Below are 22,679 nucleotides of genomic sequence, written 5' to 3' on the forward strand. Positions count from 1 at the left end.
TGTGTGTGTATGTGCACACACAGAGACACAGATAGCATATATACATACATATAGATAGATGTATAAATATGTATGAACAAAAGTGAATTTAAAAAAGGCTGTTGCTTTAATGTCATTGATGTTTCTCAGGGATTAGGAAATCAGGAAATTATATAGCAGTCTGATCTGTTTGAAGGCTAAAGTTTAAAGGGGAGATAATAACCTCTAGTTCCTGCAAAAATTATTTTAAATATCCTTCCAATCTGTTATGTCTCGTATGTGAAAGGTCATTTCTTGCTATTTCACTTTAGAGATGTATATCTTCTACTTTTGGATCAGCAACATAAGAGCTGTCGCTGAAGGCCCACATGTGCTAGTCATCTGATGCAGAGTAAACTTGAGCGAGCAATTGCTAAGGATATATTAGCCTCTAGCACACAGGTACATAGACTGCTGCTGCATGGCTTTCTGTCATATTTAAATTTCAAATACCATTATGTTTGCAGCTGCAGTTGTTATAGTTAAAACTACATATGGAATTCCACTATTAACTGTCTTGTTTATGTATTTTTCCTTTGGGGGATACAATTTTCTTTGTTTCCAGTGCTTTCACTATAGAGAAGAGGATTCCGGGTAAAATCCTTCAGCTGATTATTTTATGAGACTGTAGGATATGAACCATCTAATTAACCTGAAGGATTGCAAAGTATGTTCAATTACCAATATAAAAACCAATAACAAAATCTAAATGTTTTCATACTCTTTTATGTGAAGGCTATAAGATTTGTATTAAAATTCATATAGAAAACCTAATAAATTATTAAGGAAAACAAACCTCCTTTAGAGTTTTCTCTTTAGGTCTTAGCTAAGATTTAGAGTAATGGCAGTCTGCTGCTTCTAGGAAAAACATCTGTATAAAGCATGTTTTGTATCGTTATTTTGAGAGGTGTAAGGGCTTAGAACTTGCAGTCTGCAAGAGGAGAACGTTTTCCTGAGACACTTTCGAAGGAAAAAGAGTAAAGTTCCACCTTAGTTCATCAAGGGCAAGTAGAAAACACTAGAGTAATACGTAATTGCAGCTAACATTTTTAACAATCTATTGTAGTATTGATTTTCAATAAATTCCAGTTTAAGATAAAAATATTTGGGAATCACAGTTTGCTCATAACAATACCAAAGTATTGGTATCATAACCAGTATCCACTCCATACTCAAAGTCAGTTCCTAAAATAGACCCCCAATCAAAGTACTAAACTGCCACTGTTTAAGAAATTGTAAGATTCATTATTGAAATTGTTTAGAACAGTGCTGAGTTTCTCATTTTATTTATTAATTATTACAAAATTTCATGGATCATTGATTACCTAGTGATCTTAGCAATATTGGGATGTCAGCATGCTTTCTGGAAAGCTTGCCTGTTTCTCACATTTTTAATTGTTAGTGTCATTTATCCTTAATTAGATTGTCTCTTTTGAGCATGAAAAATTCAACTGAAGAGTTATTTTGTACATAAATTTGTAAAGTAGAGAAATTCCTGGGAAATATATATATATTTCTGGAGATTTCTGGAGAAGGATTTCTGGAGAATTTTCTATCTAAGGCATTTGCTGCTTATACAATTGTTATTCAAAGACTGTTTTTTTCTATGATTATCACCAGATTAAATGATTAACTTCAAAGAGGTTCATCTTTTAACACATGAAGTGAGTCATAAAAATCAACATTATTTCAATAGCTGATTATAAAGATGCTTCTTAAAAAAAAAATATAAACCATTTCCTTCATTCTTTTGAGTGATGCCAGACAATGTTATAGAAAGCTGTGTGCTTGAAGTGCAAAGAGGGGGACAAATATTTCTTGTTTTTGAAGAAAATAGTTTATGTAAACTTTTATCATAGACGTTCCCAATGCCTTATTGGATATAAATCTATAGGATCTAACCAGGAAGAAAATTTAATTCTTTTTTCATACATTTTATTAAACCATTTTGTCTATGAAATTGTGTCAAGAGAATTACAGGAACATGAGCAAATCATTTTTTAATACAGTGAAATATGGAAAATCTCTGCTGAAAAAAGAGGTGGTATAATGACATTTAATAATATTCTTAATTAAACAAGAAATAAAATTATGATGGAGTAGCTTGAAAGTGCCTTTAGTAGCGGCATTTGACAGCTGTGTCAATTAAGGATCATCCTTTCTGTGCATAACTGAGTGACACAGCTATATTTCTGTCTGTCACGCAATATTTCACTCAGGCTTTATGATCTGACTGAGAAGAACACAATTTTTTCCAACTAGATAAGGAATACCAAATTCAGACCTTTGATAAGTGGTTAGATATGCAACAAATCCAGAGATTTCTGAGTTTAAGATTTTTTTGAATTCTGAATGCACATATTGTAGCACACAATATTCAGTGAAGGAGTTAATGTGCTGATATCCAGACAAATTTAGCTCACGAGATTATTATCATGAACTGATATGGACTATGAGAATTCAGTATTTCTTATAATTAAACCCAAGTTTATAGACATGATCTTTAGATAAAAAAAAAATTATATCATTATCAATTTGCCTATTCTCTTTATCTTTGGAAAATAATTCTAATTAAAAAAAGGATTAAAAGAATTTATGCAAAAATTACCGTACTCACAGTGCAACATAGTGCCCTTGGACTAGGGGTATATTTTCTACCACAAAGGAGGATATTTCAAGTAGGGGAAAGGAAAGTATATTTTATTCATTTGTTTGTTTGTTCCAAAGCTCTGAAGAGATTTAAAAGTTCTTAGGAAATGAAGGATTATTTTGACCTTGCATGTCTGGAAACCAAGTGGAGGTATACGATCTAAACAAAACACTGGCTTTCTAGAGATAGTAGTAAGAAAAAGAGGACAGTTAAACCCAAATTCTACAAATTGTAGAGCTCAAATTTCCACAAAATGCTTGGGTGATGAGGAATACACACACGCACACACAGACACACACACGCACACACACACATATATATATTTATATATTCATATATATACATGCTAATGAAACACACTTCCCAAAGCAGTTACACCTATAAGCAATGTTTGATCATGTTTTAAATTCGGGGAGGGGGGAACAAAAAACAAACCCAAAATAGTCTTTAAAAAAAGTATCATTTCCTTGTTCTTCAGACTTTCTCTAAATAAGATTTTTTTGTTTGTTTGTTTTTCTGTAGATCAAACTTTTTTTTTAATTCTTCCCTGATCATTAGGAATGTTTTGTTTTGCTTATTTTAAGTGATTAGTGCTGTATTACTTATTGCTTGACTCGGCACATAAAGACGTGTTCACTATTATATGAGTTCTAACTGTGCTGTTTGTACATTCAGTTAACCTGCTTCTAGCAGTAGACATATGAAGTCTGCTACTGGAGGTCTGATTTCTGACTTAGAAGTGACCCTCTATTTCACAACATATCTAAATTGCATACTCACTGTTGAGCTATAATTACAATCTAGCTCTTCTTTCACAATCTGAAATTCTGAAGTAAATGGTAAGAATTGAGAAAACTTTTAGATCTGGCTTTGAGATTCATGAAGTGTTTAGTACAAGGTTCTTGAAAAACCCTTTTCTGTTTCCAAAACAGAAAACAATTTTCCAGGTATTTTTGGTCTTTTGTGTGCCAGGGATCCCAGGACTGGACATACTGGAGTGAGCCCAACAAAAGCCACAAAGATGTTTAAGTGCCTGGAGTCTCTCTCATATGAGGAGAGGCTGAGAGAGCTGGACCTGTTGTCCCCAGAGGACAGAAGGCGTAGGGGAGATGTTATCAATGTGTGTATACACTTGAGGGTAGGAGTAAAGGAGACAGAGCCACTCTTCTCCATGTGTTTGATGACAAGACAAGAGGCAATGGGCAAAAACCAAAAAGCTGAAAGTTCAGCTTGAGCCTAAGAAAACATTTATTGTGAGGTATTTGAACATGAGAACAGGTTGCTCAGAGAGGTTGTGGTGTCTCTGTCCTTGGAGATTTTAAAAACCCAACTGGACATGGTACTTAAGCAAAATTGTTAAGAATTTTTATAAAGAATTTGTAATAGTATTTTATACCATATAGACTTACTCTTCTTTAAAGTAGAATAAAACAGAATTCACTCTTGCTATATTTACTTGCAAAAAAAAAAAGTGATAAAATACTTTTTGAAATTACAGTCTCATACTCAGAGGTCCAAGCTCTGTACTGCCTTTTCCTTCATACAACATTTACTTAAACTAAGTGCAGTTTATTCAGTCAATAACTAATTAAATGTAAACCATCGGTACTGCTCTGAGTAAATAAAGAATTCTAATTCAGTAATATTTTATACTTCCTATTTACATGTGAATTAGAACAGACAATTCATCAATATGGATAACTGACATCAATGTATTTTTACCTGCAAGCCCATCCTGAACTCATAAAATAGATATAGGTAATAGAAAAGCTGTGTAAATTTCTCTGAAAAAAAGTATGAAGCAAAGTAAAATTGAAATGTTTCTCTTCTGCTTTCTCCCTTTCTACGTTTTTACCAGACTTTTTTCTTTTCCAACTGCTAAAAAAAATTAGAGAAAAAGACAGGAGAACACAAAAATATGCAAATATTTAAGAGAAAAAATGAAAAAAATCTGATTCAAGTAAGAAACCTTACAATTACTTTTAGATGAGTATTTGGGAATAATCACTCTAAAATTTATGTTCAAGAGCTTATAGCTGGTTTCTCTATCATTTCTGACTGTTAAATCTGTAGTTTAAGGGTACTTTGAATCAAACCTCTTTTATCTCTGGGTACAACTATTTCATATTTTAATTAATTGTTTTAGAAGTGGGATGACATAGAAGATGAGAATCTACAAACTGAAATTATAAATAATGTTACTTAAGACATGTTAAACAATGTAAGCTGGGTTTATATTAGAATCAAATTAATGAGTCCCCTTCACAATAGAAAATTTATTGCTGAATTTTAGTTTGTACTGAATGTCTTTCTGTCAGTACAGCACAAGATAGCAGACTCCTTGAAGGTGCAGGAACAAAATGATCCCAGAGGATGCAGGGCTTATACATGAATGATTAATTGCTGATAATCGAATTATGTAGCAATATAATGAAGCTGATGAACTGATAGCATAGGCAGAGTTGTCTTTGATGCGTGTATACATCCATGGCAAAAATAATTACTTTTCACTGGCATCGCTGCTTCGGAATCCGCTACGCGGCATCGGTCACTGATATCCTGCACTGTACTGCTGCATATGTAAATACTGCCTCATTATCACTAAGGGAACTGTACTTTAGTACACGACCTAAGATCTTAGTAATTGTATTTAGTTGGCTACCCACCTTTCAGGTCTGCCTCTTTGATCTGAACACAACAGCTTATGGAAAAATTTGGCAATCAGCTCCCAGCAGCAGATTATATTACAAGTTTTTGTTTTTGTTTTTGTTTTTGTTTTTTACTGTGTGTGTAATGTATCCTGCAAACTACTGCAATTTTTCATCTTAATACCATACAGATGATGGTCCAGAGTTCTACTTTTGTTCTAAAAATAAAATTTTGCCATATAAAATAAAGTCATAATTTTAAAACAAAGAGTAAAAAAAAAGAGAAAGTTATGATATAGGCGTAAAAATTACTGCTATAATAAATGTTTTTCCTCAAAATACAGACCTGATTATCTAAGCATGTTATCAGAGGCATATGCTGTGTTATGATGCATAAGAATTATAAGAATTGTCAGTTACTTTAGATTTCCTCTGACTAAAAGGACTTGGAAAATTTAGAAACCTCTTTTGGTAAAATAATTGAATTTAAAAATTTGATTTCATCTTGTTTCTATTTCTGAATACCAGAGAACCCATCCAAACAGCTGAGGTAAATATTTATTTGGAAGACAGGAAGTTTAGATCAGCCCTCTGTTTCAGGAGAATTTAATCAGAGAACGAAAACTTGGAGTTGTAGTATACCCCAAGTGTATGTCTTAAATTCTTTGATAACTGTGGAAAAAAGTTCTGTCTGTCTTTGAAATTCCATTCCGGACCTGAGGAAGTTTCCAAATGAGTTTCAAAAAACAGCATTTCCTGATTAAAAAGGGGGGGGAAAAAAAAGAGCAGAACTACTAATTGCACCTCAGCAACTGATAAAATAGATGATGTGCGTAAACTTCATTAAAACATAGTAATATCCTTAATTTAGAACCTGTCTTTTCTGTCCATGTCAAGACAGTCTAATTCATCTTTAGGATCATTCATTTTAATTTTTGTATCTGTTGTTAAATTATAACTTTAAATATTCTTTAAATGTAGTTTCAATGGAGAATTTTAGTTGTTTCTATAAAATACTATTTAAAAAACTCAGCAGAGAATTCTTCTTGTTCATAACAGACAAGCTTAGATTCTGTTTAGTCGCAGACCAGGTGCAACGTACTTTTTTGCAATAAAATATATGAAACAGGATGCAATTTTAGGTACCTCTATCTGTCTTATCTATCTATGTGAAACTTCTAACATGGTTAACTATACTGTTGTAACTGAATTCTCCTGTGGTTTGAATCACAGTGGAAGAAAACAGGTAAATTGGTTAAATGCACTGAGAAAAATTGAGTAATTGTTCTAATGAAGTAATTGTTCCTACTGTTACACCATATCTATTTTATGCATTTCTGCTCTTCCTCTTTTTCTGCAGGAAAATGGTGGCAAGATTTAAGTATAAAGCGGATCTGCTTCTTGTCCTTACGTCTGCTTGGAGTCACTTCTGTGTCATCAAGACGAGGTGTTCTGACAACGGTTCTGATGTCAGGACTGGATGAGGACTATGACTTCAGCTGGAGGAATAAATAGGAGCAGATGAATTCGTATGAAATAAGCCCCTGCTTCCATAAAAATGTCTTTGTTTATCAGAAACAAGAAAAGAAAAAAGCAAGAGAGATGTGACATATTTAGGTTGGTTTTTTTTCCTCTAAACAGAATGCTCTTTAATATTCAAGACGTATCCAAATCTTGCTGATTTCATAACCTTTTCTTGTAACTCTTAACCCATTACAGACATTTAAGGAGTCTTCAATATTTCTCTTGACCATTATGACAGACACAATTTTTATATTCATAAATATAAAAAGCCCATCCGGTCTTCCACATAAAGTCAATTAGGAAATAAAACGTAAGCCATGCTTCCTGATTCCATGAATTATTCCTTCAGTTTTTGTGTTATGCCTTGTCTAGAGTTACAGGTATAACTAAATACCTAGTTGGAAGGCGACAGAAGTCATAACGTGGAAATGTAAAGATATCATTTCTCTATATTTTTCTTTGTACCTGTATTAATGCACATTTCACAATCAGCTATAAATATATTAAATAGTCTACCTTAATTCTACTTAAAATGCTTATCTCATAAAAAATAACACTCTGAAATATTATGTTATATTATAAAAACAATATAATACAAATTTAGGAATATATTAAGGTTATGTAAAAGCAGATCATGAAGGGAAAAAAGAAAAAGAAAAATAGCATAAGAAAAAGGCAAAAACTCCATTGTGTACACAATATAGTACCTTCATAGAGTCCCTCCACCACTGCTAGTACCATGCAAAGTACGCAAGGCTTCCAGCACCCCCAGATTTACATTGTCTATGAACTACTTTGGACCAAAGTTATATTTAAATTACAGGAAGTAACTATACAAAAATCTTCCAAGGCGACAATCCTTCTATTTCTACCAATAAAACTTCAATTCTCTTTGCTAATCTCAACTATAGTAGCAGACTATCCTGGGGAAAAATTTAATTTCTCAGGTAAGGCTGGTAGCCTACCTGCTGAGATAGAAAACTATAATGAAGTTTTTTGGCAGTATAAAAATAACTTTGTAGATTATTCCTTGATATTTATTGCAGTGAAAATACTGCCTTATTTATTTAATTATATAAAATGTGCAATTTCTTTCTACAAAAAAAAAAAAAAAAATAAAAAAAAATAAAATCAGGAAGATACTATTTCCCCTGATGAATTTCTAGCTTCTTTGTTCCTTTGTGTTACTTTAAAAAGCGTTTTTCGTCAAAGTATTTTGAACACCCTAATTACAGCAGCTTTGACTGTGACAGCATATTTCTGATAAGAGTGACATCAATGAGATGAAAGTACTGAGAAGCAAGGAGTTCAGATGAGGAGATAATACAGCAATGACTAGACCATCATCATGAGCTTTATAGGTGAAGATGATGAAGAAAGGAAAACATTATATGCAAGACAGAGAGTTAATATGCTCTGGCAATACTTCAGATAGGAAGGAAAGGAAAAGCAACGGTAGCATTGGTATTTGGGAGTGATGCAATTTGAATAATTTAACATTTTGATCACTTTGCAAAGAGGAAAGATGAGATGAAAAAATTGTCTAGGTGTGGGTCTCTAAAAATTGCCTAGACCTGGGTCTCCTCCACGAAGATGGCCAGGCTCAGGGCTCCCCCTCCCTGCCCAGCCACAGCCCCATCCTGGCACAGCGCAGGGCTGTCGGTCGCTGTCCCGCGATGCCGCAGCAGTGCTGGCTCCAGCCTCGCCACCACAGTGCTGCCTCTGTCCCTGCCCGGCCATGGTCCTGGGCCCGACTCCAGCGTTGCCAGCAGCACCGAGCACCACTGGCCACAGGGAACGGTCATCCTCAGGGCATCCTCACGTCTCAGTTCGCAATATTTCCATTGTAAGAGATAGTGATATCAGATTCTTCCCATAAGTTTTAAATATGTTGTTGAAATGTTCAAAAATTTTCAATATTCAATTTATCAGCAAAGCAACAGACATCATCCCAGTCTTCATAATTCTTCTCTTTCTCACTAAGATTTTTCAGTATTTTTGTTACAGCTTTCATATTGAATTATATATAACTGAAAAATTAAAAAGTATTCATTGTATATTATGCAGAACAGTCCAAATGCATTTCTCTCGGATATTTCCATTTGTATTTGCTTTAGCATGTAACCTAGTGCATGCCCTGAAAGCTTAGGCTTCACATAGGAAAAAAGAAAAGGAAAAAATTCCCTTGTATACAATAAAAGCCAAATGAGTATGTTAGTAATGCATAGATAAGTTTTTGTCAGTAACCACAAACAAATGGTTTCTTTCATTTCAAGTCAGATATAATCTGTGTTCCCACAGTGAGAATAAGAGCAATCAAGTAATATTTTCTAAGTTAATTTCATGCAAAAAGCAGTACTGCGATAAGCATTTAATAAGACAGAACACAGACCTCTTTGAATTTTATGAAGCTGCAAGTAATTTTGATGGTAAGATTCTAAAACATGTGACCCAAACACAAAACTCCCTCATCCGCCCAGAATCTATGTGGGAATACCAAACTGAGCACAGGAGTGTTAAACAAAAAGTGCTATTGTAGGCCATTAACCTTTCACAGAAAGGCTATTGTGTTCATAGTAGTTAAAGAACCGTGTTTCTCAGAGATACTGAATTTAGTCCAAACCACTGCTTATCCTATAATAAGCAGTAAAACATTATCGTAGATCTTTCATGATGGAATTCTGGAGCTCAAATAGGTTGTCTGTGGAAAATCTCACTAATAAATGGGAAACTATAATGATGTCACATGCTGACAACTTGTTTTTCAAACCTCATTGTCCACAGAAAACAAGCATTCAACACCATCTTAACTGATTTACACTTCCTTGTGTAGCATAAGCAGAAAATATTCAGAGTAGCTGGGTTCTTTCTGCAGCATTATTAGACCTAGCTGGCAAGTTGTCAGGACAGAGGGCATGAAGAACAATACTTCCCTGACTCATTACTTTGCCCTTATCTGTGATTACCTCATCTGATTACTTCATGACACTATCTTAGCTTGCTTGCATAGCTAGAGATGTTAATGCTTTTTAAAAAACATACTTTTATGTCACTGCCTGCTTTAATTAAAAGGTCCTTCTCAACGTTTTATAGTTTCCTCTGTCCTCTATTATTCTTCATTCCCTCTCAGAAACTCAAATTAAAATTTCCTGCAGAAAAACAATCATTTTTTTCAATTATAAATTATTGATCGCAATTCTATATACCTTATTTAATGGATGCGATTACTCTGGAGACCTGTATAGTACACAGCAAATTTGAGACTGAATTTTGAAAAAAAAGCTGCATAAAGACTTCCAATACATTTCCAGGTTTGGGTATGAGAAGTTTGAACTAATTGCAAAAGAAATGGCTAAGCTTCACAAGCTGCTAGTTTGTTAATTAAGCGTTATTTATGTGGTCAGTTAGTCTGTTTAGAATGTCTTTTATTTTAGACTTGAATTCCTTTTTCTCTTAACTCATTGAAGATTGACCAAAATTAGTGAAAAATGTCATTTTTGGTAATACATATTTGCAAAAGATTTCTTCGGTTATTTATACACTATAGTATATCTATAGTGTATCTATCTTTTCTGCGGCATTTTGCTTAGTTTACCTTAGTTGGATATAACTCAGTTGTCCTCATCTACACTGTGGCAACCATGCCAATGTTAGGTAACTCCCAAAGATCACTGATGTCGCACCTCACTACACGCTGTAGATATATGAGTTTCTGATAAGAAGGGGTATCTAGAAGTCTGAGAGTTATCTGGGAGATCATTTAGTACCAAGAAAGCCCTTTCTAGTAGTTATCTTCTGCAAAATGCAGCTGTCATATGATGCAAACCTGCTGGCAAGCCCCTATAGGAGCCTAGCCAGCTGTTGTTCCTTAGTGTTCATATCTATGTCATTGCAGCAGGCATTTATGAAAAGCTGAAACTTGTGGTTTTATGGAAAGAAAAAATGGAGAACTCACTAAACTGAAAACAATCATCATGATGTTTTCCACAGGATAATCAATGCCCCACCTCATAGGTCAAATCTCATGTTCTGCATCAGCTTCATTTTTTTTTTTTTTCCTCAGGGTAGTAAGAGAGTGCAGAACAGGATAATCTTTCCAAAAAAACGTAAAAGCTGCCTTGACTTTAAATGTCTTCAGTTTCAGCAAATCTGAGAATGTGAGCAACAACTATAGGACTATTCTACCATGTAGGCATCAGATAATAAACACAGGATTGCTGACACTGACACTTAAACATCAAGGCTCCCTGTACCCAACTGCATCCCCAACTGTTGCCTTTTAATACTTCCTCCACCCATGCTACTTATCATAATATCTAACATCCCACATTCCTTGTCACAGTCTACAGGGAGGCATATAGCCTCAAACAGAATAAGTCTTCCTTCTTTATAGCAAAGAGACCATAGCACTTAAAATGGGACTTAACAGTTTGCCATTTTTAAAATGATTAATATTTTGGCTCACCTAGTCTCAGCAAACTCCTGGGTATCTCATAATAACATGTTGTTTAAACTAAGTATGTTTTCCCTACAATTGCTGATTGTGTTTACAAAGAGGAAAATGAGTCTTAAGAAAATAACACCTTTTTAGAATTGAAATACACTTATCTTTTGGAATTAGATTTGGGGAAAAAATTGAATATTCCTCATATTTCTCAACATTTAACAAAAACATCAATTCAAGATGGTAAACTAATTTAGAGAGTCATTCTATTTTTTTCCAGCTCTCATGACATCAGATTTTGAGACATATCAAATGCCTTATTAAATTGTCTTTCTTTCCAAGTTCAATAGAAATTGCTGAGAAGAAAAGCATCTATCTAGGAAAAAAAAAAAAGAGAGAGAGAGAGAGAGAGAGAGAAAAGAGAAGCATAGCAAAAGAGTCACAGAAGAACCAGATAAAGGCAAACCAATTACTTTTATACATTTCCATAAATTGAAGGTAATCTTCGGAATCTAGTCATAATATTTCATATTCCTACTTCCTATTATAATCTTAAAAAATAACAGGTATTTTAGTAAAATTGATTTTGTTTGTTTTTACTGGTTAGCATTTTATCCCACTGATGTTCATTGCAGAAATATGAGTACTCATGTCGCAGTTGTTAGTAACGACATATAGCTCAGTCAAGATTCTGCAGAGAACTAAAAGTTTAACTTTAGAATACTGAAGATTCTGTTACAGTCAACTTAGTGGGTCCACAATCAGGAGCTTGCCATTCAGTCATCTCTGGACATCATCGAAATTCCTGGAACAAATTTAAACCTAAATCACATCCCTATATCTCTGATGGCTTTACAAACGCAATTATGAGAAACATTTGGAGACCTTTCAGCAAGACCAGCTGCCAGCAAAATGGAATGACACTACTAAAAAGATTTTGTAAAACACATTCACAGGATGGCAAATCTAAGTCAGACAGAAGCTTAGGACTTCTTATGTTCTTATTACAACTTGGTAGACATAGTTAGTGGAGTTTATCTGCTGTAACCTAAGTGTCTAAAATAGAGACATCTGCCTGTGAGCTTGTGTCTTTATGAACAGAACAAGGAATCTCTAAAAGGTGGTTCAGCTGGTTTCTGTTAGACACTTACCTTAAGATGAGATGGTGTTTTACACACTTATCTCTTTTTGTTGAACAGAAAAGAAGGTTAGTGTAACTAGCTTACAGTTTGATATTAAACTCAGAGATGTATAAAGTTAGGTCAAATTATTCCTGCACCATTTGTCTTCATAGCTAAATTATAGACGATTTCAATATACCTATAAATTAGTGAGGAAGTTTTTATTCTTCTCAACTATTTTCTGAAGAGAGTTCATGTACTTGGCCTTTACTCATTCATCCAGAATTCAAAATGCATCTTTCTTTTTCTTTTTCTTTTTCTTTTTCTTTTTCTTTTTCTTTTTCTTTTTCTTTTTCTTCTTCTTCTTCTTCTTCTTTTTTTTTTTTTTTTTTTTTTTTTTTTTTCCTTTTCATTGCTGTGACATTATTTTGAAACAACTTATCTGCTTTTCAGGATATCACAAAGAAGAAAAAGCCCAGTGAGTGAAACTCCAGAAACCACAAAAACAAAGTCATCTGAAAATCTTAGTGAGACCCTTCAGCCTTTAGAAAACATCTACAAGTACCACAGTGGACAGAATGTCAGACTATTCATTTACCTGCATGCATATTTCTATATCTGCAAATATTGATAGACATTGAGGTGAAAATGAAAAATGTTTTGCTTTCTGGAAGACATCTCTGGCAGTGTCAACTTTTGCCTCTGAAGGAAATCTCCCCCACAATCTCTGTCTCTCTGATTTCCTATAGCCACGGTCACCTGTAGCTGAGAATATCCATAATGATAACTATCTCTTTATTATGAAATTATGACATGAAGTGCATATAATGCAGGGGAATTATTCTACTCATTAAGGTTAACAGCTGGAAATCTAGGAATGGTTAGTACTCGCTAGGCTTACAAAAAGAAGATTCAACTTTTCTATCTCTGAGGTATATTATAAAGTTTCCTCAGGTTTTGTATGTCACATATTTTTTCTAATTCTTTTCTGGAAAGAAATAAAAAGGTTTACATGCTTTGAAGGTAAGATGGAGTCTCTCTGGATGAATATGAAAATGCCTGAAGGATCACATGCATATTAATAGCATTGTTTGACTAAACAACAAATGTTTGAAGATTTTTAGGTGGAATATGAAGGAATGAGAAAATAAATAACCCCCCATAACCCTCATGCAAAAGAAAGAAAAAAAGAAAACAAAAAACTTCTCATATCAGAATTTTCTCAGGCCATCATTCAAAATAAGAGCCAGTGCAAGTTCAAGATATTTTTGTCAGAAATTAAGAACTGTAAATCTGAACAAAAAGTTTTACTACTTTTAGATCCAAAGGAGAAGAAGGTTAATAATTCCAGGAGGGTGATCCAAGAGCGTGATGAAACAAGCAGTTTCATCAATACTTTAATAGATATCAGAAACAAATTTGCTTGGAAAACAACCCTATTCATTGTTGTTTGCATATAGAAAAGTATGGCAAAATAGCCATAGATACCATATTGCAGTGAGACACTCATTTTAATGCCACTACCACAATTCTAGAAAGTGTAATGAATGAAAAAAATGAGGAAGATTTTAGAAACCTATTTTAAAAATACATGCCTGTCTTTCTCTATATTCATCAACCACTATACATAATGATTTTTAAAAATGTAGATATTGACAGTCTATAAGTAAATTATGCCCAAAAGCTTTGTTGCAACTCGAGATGAAAAATATGAGCTGACTTAGATAGTTATGTTGGATAGCTGCAGTCTAGTTACTGGTGACCTACAGCCCGACAGTGATTCTGTTGCCCAAATACTCAGGATTGTTTGAAATACTCAGGATTTCCTGCTTGGCTCTCTATTGATGCTCCATAGTGGCATGGGTGTCCTAGTTCAAGGGCAACAATAAAGCTTCTATAAATCAGTAACAAAAGGAAGAGTAGGAAAAATGTGGTCCTGCTGCTGAATAGAGCAGGGACCCTGAGGACAAAAGGATGTAGAAAAGGCAAAATTGCTGAATGCCTTCTTCAACTCAGTCTTTACTCTCTGGAGACCAGGGAGAAAGGAAGATTTTTCCTTGGTAGAAGAACATCATATTAGGGATCACTTAAGCCGACTAGACATATACAAGACCACGAACTGTGACAGGATGCGCTCATGAGCATTGAGGGAACTGGCTGGTGTCATTGTAAGGCCACTCTCAATCATCTTTGAAAGGTCATGGTGACTAGAAGGACTGGGAAAAAAAAATGTCACTTCAATCTTCAGAAAGGGCAAGAAAGAGGATGCAGGGAGCTACAGGCCAGTCAGATTCACCTCAGCCACATGGAAGATAATGAGGTAGCTAATCCTGGGTACGATTTCCAAGGACATAGAGGATAAGAAGATGAGCATCTCTCACATGAGGAAAAGCTGAGAGATCCGGGACCATTCAGCCTGTAGAAGAGAAGGTTCAAGGAGGATCTTATCAATGCATATAAGTGTCTGAAAGATGGGTGTAGAGAGGATGAGGTCAGACTCCTTTCAGTGGTGCTCAGTGATAGGAGGAGAGGCAATGGGCACAAACCGGAACACAGGAAGTCTTGTCTGAATGTGAGAAAAACCTTCTCCACTGTGAGAGTGACAAAGCACTGGAATAGGTTGCCCAGAGAGGCTGTGGAGTTTCCATCCTTAGAGATCTTCAAAAAGTTATTTGGATAGAGTCCTGAGCAACTTATTTTAGGTGACCATGCTCAAGCAGGGAGGGGTTGAACTAGAAGATCTTTTTTCTTTTCTTCTTCATTCATGATTCCACTTCATTGTAATGGCTTTATATTTTATTTTATATTTCTATCTCAAATGTTTGATTCTCTAAGACAAACAAGGTAGCTAGAAAAATGAAGCATATTTTTCACCACCTTTCCATAATAAGACATTCAATACTGCATTTAAAACACTTAATATTGTTATATTTTAGAGTGACTATCAATCAACATCATTTTTTTTCAGTTAAAGCTCTCAATGCTTAGACACGTAGAAATTATGTGTAAATATATATAAGCTAATGTTTCAATTTACTTCAATTAATGCTTCCTATTGTATTTTTATACATAACCATATCACTTTAAACTAGAGTCTGTGCTGTCTTTATACATACAAATATTAGTCAGCCACACACATTCTTCCAATCAACCATTTGCTATGACTGTTTATACTCCTAAGTACAAATCTCAAGTTTAATTACCTTAATTAGAGTTCCATGCTGAGGAGCAAAATCACCATACCTTGCAGCTACAAGAACAACCCACCGGCCCTACAACCTGCTGATATTTATTGTGTGTTGACAGTGATGGCACCTTTTCTGACTTAGAACAAGCTAAGTGTTTCTATTATCAAAACTTCAAGTTCCTGCAGGGAGCATGACTCTAGTAATTGTTCATGGGATTTGATAACAAGACTAGCTTTCCAAATATTGCTTCAGAGGAATGTATATCTGATCAGCAAATACTGAAGTGAAAAAGATTCCTTTTATATAATGGATCCTTTCTGCAGAGTTATAAAATTATGTTCAAGGGTAATATATAGCTCATTGGCGGTAACTCATATACTTTTGGTAAGTGAATCAAAGTGTTAGCCAATAGGATGCTATTTATTTTAATTGTTATACAAAGTGTGTCCAGAACTCCAAGTAATCTGAGAATTATATATGTATTTTTATGCTTTTTTGTATCCTATGCCTTCCTGACAAGATAGACTTCATATATCTGGAAAACTGCTTATCTTCATCAGAACTCAATATCCTGAATATGGATGCAAAATAATCGGAACTGCAAATCACTAGAATGAAATATTCATTATGACACTTTATTTTAAAGCTTTTTTTTAACTTGAGATGTGGTACTGAAAGATAATTTTATAGTATCAAAGTATTTAAATCATCATTTGAAGAGCTCATCCCTTCAAATTCAATTATGCTCACATCTATTAATAATGCTAAATGCAAGTATCTGTCAACATCTCCAATAAAAAAATGCTCTAACCTTTCATTGTAACAAAGGAAGAAAAAAAGCATTTTTACAAACAAAAAAAAAAAAAAAGAAAAGAAAAAGTTTGCTCTAGGCTGGAAGTCAGTATGTGAAATATAAGAATCAAAAGACATTTTTTTGATAAATTTTCACTTATATAATCATACACAATTTTAATAATAATAATAATAAAATTTAATTTATCTGCATTGAGGACACTGCTTCATATTGCTTTTCTCAGCTGGCATGCAGATGCTGGAATTCAGTAGCCCCACATAAGAAGGGTAAAACAATTTTATTTAGTTTGGGTTGTTGACATGATCTGTACTATATCCCCAAATAGAACTTTGGGGCTTATAGTCTAGCATATATCTTGAGTTCTTTATCTCACATTCAGCCTTTCCATAGAAAGAGCTATTTAGATGGCAGTAGTAACTAACAGTACTAGCATCATTTACAAATAAAAAGTATGGCCTTTTTTGCCTAATATTTTTTTCCACGTCTCTCATCCTTCTCTCAGCACTTGCTCAGTAAGCATTTTCAAAACAAGGAAGCTGTGCTGGAGTTATTAACTATAAAGAGAATCTGAATATTTACAGTGTGTGGCATAGAGAATATATTCCTGAAAGGTAAACACGCCAAAGAAATACTGCTTTCTACTTCTGCTAAGATGCTGATGTAATTGTGCTTCTGGCACTGACAGTGCTAAATCAGTGGTGTACCATGTCAAATAAAGGGGAAATACTGCAGAAAAAAAAAAAAAAAAAAAAGAACTGTATGTTGTGCTTGAATATGAACCCTCCCTGTGGCATAATTGAATTTTATTTTCTTCCTTATAGATTTTCTTGTTTTCTTGATAGAGAAGGAAGTTCACTATAGATAAAAGCAAACAAAATCTGACAGTTAGTTATTAAGGAAAAATGAGAAGCTTTTTTTTTTTTTTTTTTTTTAATCAGATACAAGATGAACTTATTCCTAGACTCTATATATTCCTTTTGATTATTCTTTATGGAAGTTATTTTAAATATAATATTAATGACCACAATAGACACATTTTTCCTTTTGAACGAGATTCCATTGGAGGTATTTTAAAACCAGAAGCATAAAGGAAGGGAATACAAAGGAATCAGTTCTCGAAGAGACCCAGAACTGTTCTGGCTGCTTTGTTTATAATTCTTTCCATAGCTATCAGGAGCTCAAATCTGAGCTGTATCTGAGCTCAAATGTCTCCCCAGCTTGAGGGTGGACAAACAGAGCAATACCTGTCCTCAACTTCTATCCTTTCAAGTCCTGTAAGCAAAAAGTCACCATTCTGTATTTGCACCCTTGATGAACCTTCCATATTTCTTCAGCTACTTTTCTATTCCTCTTTCATCTTTCTCCGTTTTAGTCTACTTTTATCTTGCTTTATATGTAAGAAATAACAAGTTAGGTTATGACATAACAGATATGCCTTTTATTATTTCAGTGTTTATATAATATGTTTCTATCTTTTAATAGATAACTTCTGAAGACAGATGAGGCAGTCTTAACTATATCCAAGAATTTCTATATTAAGCTGAATATCTTAATTTCTTTCAAAACACGGTTCTCAATATTTTCTGTATCTTGAATACTAAACTTCTATGTGAGATAAAACAACACCTTGGGAGACTGAAAGATTTATATTCATGGAATATTATTAAGGAAGTGTCTTATAATATCTAGCGTGATTTAGCAGGTGTAAATAAGGAATAATGATAACGGAATGGATTTAAACATTTCTCCCTGGGCTACCCTCAGATGCTCTGTATACCACAGTTTGGAAATTTCTTAGCAGACATTTTCAAAATAATTATATCCTTAATAGTGCTGTTAAATCTTTTCACAGCAGACTAAGAATTCCTTCTGCTTTTGTTATTTGGCCTCGGAACAGAAAAGCTGTGCGTCCACAACTTTAATTTCTCAGAAACAGAACACGTCATTGTAAAGTGAAACACTTTTTTTATTTATCTGTAACATATGCTTCACTTACAGCCTCATGGATATATAGTCTGTGTTTCATGGAACTACTAATTCTGCTGAAAACAAAGCATGCTATATTGGAATGAGGGTATAATGTTGGCCAATTATAAATCAAATACACCTGCTTAATATTTGTGCTTCATAATAAAAATAATTCAGAGCTACCAAATTTAATTTACAGATGTTGAAGCACGCCTGCATTTACATGCAGCAAGCTCTGGATTTTTGAAGTTTTTATAATAAGGTAGGAACATACGTTTTTAATTGAAATGAAAAGAATGTAATCACCTGCTTTAAACATCACCCAGCCCCTCATGTTAAATATTAAACAATTCTAAATCTGGTTCAAAAGTATTCCCAGTAGCAATTAACTTCCTCTGGGCATTGAAATATTCCTTATATTATCTGCAAGCCACACATTTGGAAAAAGGCCAAAGCGACATCTTTTCTCATAAATTGTATTTTTCTAATGGGAAATACTTTTAACTGTGAGAGCCACCTGGATTTATTTTAAATTTCTTATTGATGTCTACTGACTGAAGTCAAATGACTTCTTCACTGTGTCTAAAATGATGACAAGTAACAATCAAAAAAAAAGTTATATTGACTATTTATCCTTTTGTCAAGAGGAAAAATAAATCTAATAGCATAGTATTTCTATTTAATGCATTTCAGGAGAGGAAGCAAAGCCCAAGCAAAGTTAGAAGTGACATTCAAAGAATCATATATCTAGATCTACACGGCACATAATGAAGATGTTTGTGAAAAGGGAGAGGGTTACTCACTCCAAACCCACTCTTACGCCGTATGACTGGAAACACACATACTGCACTATATGTTATTATTATTTTATTTAACTTTCATTGTAAATCCAAAATCCCAGAACATCCATTTATTTAAACCTCCTTCCAAGATAATTTAATGCCATTTGGTAGGAGTTTCAAAATACACAGTGACATATGCTTCCACCAAATACATGGAGTAGGCACAGGTCTTCCCCCTCCGGGGCTATGCTTAAGATTTGCTTGAAGCTTTGCTGTATGTATGGAGTATAAGTCAAAGGATCTTTGGAGTACAATACAGAGAATACTTGGGATCCTGTAGCGAACCTCAGCATACCCTTAACTGATCAGTCTTCAAAAAAAAACTGTTACTGTCTTACTGACCAGTATTGCTAATGCTAATAACAGGCCATAAGTTTTGTACTGAGTTTGCAAGGTCTCAGGACTAAGGTTTGTCAGGCTTGCTCTGTACCGACTTTTCTTAACCTGCCTTTTGTTTTACTGGTTTGGCTGAGACATCAATTTGCCTAACTGACCAGGTGGCTTTGCCTACTTTTTTTTTCTTTTTTTCTTTTTTCTTTTTTCTTTTTTTTTTTTTTTACTTATTATTGTGTGATACAACCATAGTTTTATACGCATAGCAATAGCAAGCAGATATTCTACACAAAATTAGTTATTTATGACTCTAACATAGTGATGTAATGCAGAGAAAGACAAGCCTGGTTATGATAGCAGAGGCCTTGAAGCTGGGGTCAGAGGATGTGGTGCAGAGGAGCATAGAGATGGTGAGAGATGGGGCATAGGCTTGGCCTTGGAGACCCCATGGCTATAAACAGCTCATCCAAGGTCAGTTAAAGAAATGCAGACTAGGAGCTGGACAAAAATGGCTTTAGGGCTAACAAAGAGAAGACAGAAATAGTATATAACATCATATAATCATAAATCAGATGTAAGATGGAACTGTGGATAAGTAAATGAAGAGCAAAGGTCAAAAAGCATCTTAACAAACATATAAAAATGACCCTAAGTGGATCCTGGAGGAGCAAGAAGAAACCAGCAACATCATATTTTTTCCCAAAGAAGGACTCTAGAGGCTGGCAGCTTATGGTGTTATCTTTTCCAGTAGTCTGAAGCTATTGACTTTAAGACTTGGAGGAGCAATGGAAGGGTAAGATTCCTAAGTGTGTGTGTGTGTTCCAATTTTAATTTTATTGTTACTAGTATTGTGACTTTTGTTTCTGTATCTAAGTACTCTAACAGCATTGTTATTTGTAAGTCTGAACTAATGATGATTCTTGAATTAGACTGTTAACATTTCCATTATGCCAACAATAAATTCTTGGCTTTACTTATATATACATATATAAGTACTAGACTTTAGTCATTTGGCCGAGACCTCTGAATAAAGGTATATTCTATCAAGTGTTTTTTGTAGTCAGCGGAGGAACAATGGTGTGCCCAGAAGGCAAACCTGCTCTTAATCACCTTGCATAAATATTTACTTTTCTTTATGAAATGTAGAGAACAAACAAAACTGACTTCTAATTTAAGCATCTCAAGTGTCAGATCAAGTGAAATGAATTTGGGCCTTGAATCGATAAATTGTATTTAATGATAAACATAGGCTCTATTGCTATTTAAAACCCTTTCCCATCATCATTTAACAAATCCCTCGGGTAATGGCACAACACTTGGAACACTGCCTAATGAAAGCACTTCAGGGCAGCATGAGAATAATTTTAAAATACATGTGTATACTATATGCACACATATTAGTGATATCTAGGAAAATCTTATTTTTATAAGGGAGAGGGAGAAGAATGACTAGAATAACAAACAGGATCTGAACTTATTTTCCATTGTGTTTTCAGTGAAGTTCATGTGCAGGAGTGAAAGCAGAATGGTATAATAGATTAATGTCATCCTAAACTCAAAACTCAGTTGCCTGATGGTCTGAAGTAGCGCAAATTGTATGAAGTGAAATTTGATCTCTATGACAGTAGGTTATGTTTAATTAGCATTATTCTACTTAGCAGAAGACAGGGAGCATAGATGCTACAGTAGAAGAAAATAGCAAGGCCATACCAGAATTAGCCAGAAAAGAAATGATTTTCTGAAAATAAATAAATAAGTAATCAATACTGAGTGGCTGCTCTAGCATTTTGATACCTTGACTATTTTTTTTCCTGCCTTCTCTAATCAAGAGAATACGGCGACTTTTAGCTCCTTTGCTACAAAAAAAACAGCTTCATGTTGAACAGGCTTGAGACCTTCAGATAACAGATAATCAGATGCCTGTCCATATACAAATTCTCAAGCTTTAAATCACAGAAGGCAGTCCATCAGCAACCTAAAATTCTGTATTGTCAGAGTTCAGGAGCATCAGCATAGCATTCCACATTTAACCTAGCCCATAGAGGCCCTAATCATCACAAGCTAGTTCCTCAGCCTGTAAGCCGAAGAGCTAGGGAGAACATGTAAGCCCTCCTCCCCACCTTTTCTATTTAATTCTATAAATGCACCTATCACTATCAGATGTGATATTACAATTTTGCGTGGTAATAAAGTTCAATGGTTGTAATAAAATATATGAGTTAGAGTATACAGTGAGTCATAGCTTCTATATATGTTGAATTCTTAGCCACCAGAAACATATACATTAATAAATGCCAGCCTGAAAGACACTTATTGCCTTTGTATACAAGGAATCATAAAGAAAATGATTTCTCAAAATAGCATGTTCTACCAAATTTCCATAAAATGTCATATTTTCATTTAGATAGGCTGAGATTACAAGGTTTTGTGTGCAAATGGAGTCTGATAATGGTGAACATTGAAGAAGTGAGTAGATTAAATCCTCGGAGTTTGTTTTTAACATAAAGACAGATTTATTAAGATACAATATGTCACTGTCTTACTTATACATTATCTGCAAATCATTACTACTTAAAGCTCTAAGTAGTGCATTTCAATCAAACAATAGAATACTAGTTTAAATTCTTAATTTGAGCGTAAGAATATACCATAAGAGCGATTTAAATTAAGTTGCCTTCATTTATCATAGTCAGATTCTGGATCCATCAGATTCTAGATAAAAATAAAACACTCGTTCTTTAGAGGAGAATTATAATTTGCTTGGAAAATGCATGTAATTGATTATAGGCAAATTCAAGTTGGGACAGGTTTGCAACAATGCAATATTCATATTTGATACAAAGAAATTGATTTTTGAAGTTCCGAAAGTTTTATACTAAAATTCTTCTATCCTGTTGTATTTCTTGTATCTCATTCCTCAGATTTGTTGGAAAGAAAAACGAGACCGGTAAAATTGAAGAAGATGTTCGTAGGAGATGTGACAGAAGTCTAAAATTCTTTAGAGAGGGATCTTGCTGGTTTAGAAACCCTGCTGATGGGTTATAAATCTCTATTTAGTTTATATTTTTTTTTAAATAAAACATCTATTATCTGTATGCAAATATATATTTACTTCTAATCAATTAATCA

This window comes from Rhea pennata, chromosome 1 (assembly GCF_028389875.1).
Source record: "Rhea pennata isolate bPtePen1 chromosome 1, bPtePen1.pri, whole genome shotgun sequence".
NCBI classification, from domain to species: Eukaryota; Metazoa; Chordata; class Aves; order Rheiformes; family Rheidae; genus Rhea; species Rhea pennata.